Raw genomic sequence first — 2,352 nt, 5'->3', positions numbered from 1 at the left:
TATTTTATTCAAAAATAAAAACATCATCGTTTTCTCAAAATCATATAAAGCCATATTATAACATCGACTGAGATAAAGAATAAAATGAAATATTAAAAACACGATGTATCTCGCTGCATTGCGCGAGTACGCTTCTAGTTAATTATAACGAGCGAAGCATGATCATCTTGCATAAATATCTCGATTGTTTCTCAATCTAAGTCTTGATTATGGTTTGTACGGTTTTATCGTTAGTCGGTAAGATGGGAATGTTAAGAGAAAATTCATGTGAATCATTGAAAAAATCCACAAAAAGTCTATCAGAATATGCATATGTGAAACCGATGTTATAAGTTATTCATACGAGTTCACATATGCATATTCAATGAATTTTATCAATGATTCGCATGTGATTTTAATTCTCTTAACCTTCGTTTCTTATCTTCTCACAATATTTAACCTTATTATTTGAACCTTCTACTTTTATATATTGCACATATTGCATGCTCTCTTCCCTTCAGTTTCATTTATCCATTAGAAAAAAACAATATTTTACGGTTAAAGTAGAATTAAAGTCAAATTTTTGATGAGGATTTATGGCTTTTTCGATGTATGATATAGGACCGTAAAAGCTGCAACATCATAAAATATTACGCTTATCATTTATTGTATTTATTACAACAAAAGTAGTATGTTATGATGTCCACAACTACTTTATAAAGTATTTAAAACCAGACCAGATGAATACAAGAAATCACAGACGAAGTAAGGTTTTGAAAGATAAAATGTACAAAGACCTTACTGCTATCCAGGAAAAATAAGGCGTAAAGTTCATATGACCAACAATTATACTTATTTACGTTGGTAATTATCAAGGGATCACTGGCACTTTCGTAACTCAAAAACTAGGGACGGGTTAGCGATTTTATCCCTCATACAACTACGTTTCATACCCTCTCGGCTCTCGCTCGTCACTTATATACCACTCGTATATGACGGGGGGCTATAGATATAATTGCCTTTAGTTTTATTAAAAATTAAATACTGTTTATTTATTAATTTTTGTAATAAATTTATAGCAATTGTAAAATTTATTTATCTTTTAATTCGACCATCGATTTTACAAAAATGCAAAAAGACTTTTTCCTAAAAATGAGCGATTTGTTATAAAAGTCAACTTTCGTGTTTTTTTTTACTTAAAAGTGCTTAATTCAATAAGCTATGTAGTATTTGTTGTAAATCAATAATCTCCAAATCTGAAATATTCAAATCAATTTATAAAATTTCTCAAGATCATACACAAAGTTTCCATAATATTTTCAAAAGAATGATAGTTCACTTAAATATAATGGTTGAAATTAGGGGTGCTTATGAGTTGGGTTGATCGGGTTGAAGACATTTGAACAACCCAACTCAATGTTTGCGGTTTGAAAAATCTTAACACAACCCAACCCAAACCGTACGGGTTGGTGAGATTGGTACATTAAAATAATCTTCTAAGCTTGAATATGTTATTTCTCTACTCATAATTTCTTTTTCATCAACCATTTGATACAACTTATCCATATTTTTTACGTATATCACGTTAAATTAATTTTCTCAATTTACATATATATGTTCACAGTTATTGAACATATATACGAATGAATTATATAGATATATATATATATATATATGAAGAGCGTACGCGATAGTATAATTGTCTAATGTATATATATTAATAGAAATTTAACAATAATATTAAAGCTAAGAAATAAAATGATATCGGATTCATTGGGTTAAGTTGAGTTCAAATAATAGTAACCCAATACCGACGGTTTGAAAATTTTACAACTCGATTAGGCGTCGGGTTGTTTCAGGTTGAGTTATTTCGGATTGAGTTGAGTCAGATTGATTGGATTGATCGGATTTTTGAACATCCCTAGTTGAAATGATAGAAAATGAAAAAATAGATTTGATGGTAAATTTGATAGTAGTCTTCTATTTGTCGTTTTTGTAGTAAGAAGTTATATTATACTCTTTTATCTCTGATCTTTTTTCTTCTTATTATCAATATATTGATATGTTTTGGTAATTAATTAGTTGCACAACTTACAGATTTAATATCTGAATTCATGATATCTGTATTGTTCTGACAATTACTCGATATTGATTCATCTTACATGGTTCGTGTGTTATTATACTTGTATAATTTAGATTTAAATGTCCTATATTGAATGAAACAGACGTGTTATATATATATATATATATATATATATAGGGAAGGGTTCAAACGAGAACTCCTGTGATTTACGAGAACGCAAGAACAATCCAACAACCTCATATTGTGATTAAAAATAAAATTAAAAGATTTTTAAAATTTAAATTTAAATT

This window comes from Cynara cardunculus (genome assembly GCF_001531365.2).
Source record: "Cynara cardunculus var. scolymus isolate 2C chromosome LG 9, CcrdV1, whole genome shotgun sequence".
Lineage (NCBI taxonomy): Eukaryota > Viridiplantae > Streptophyta > Magnoliopsida > Asterales > Asteraceae > Cynara > Cynara cardunculus.
Note: the sequence above shows the minus strand (reverse complement) of the source record.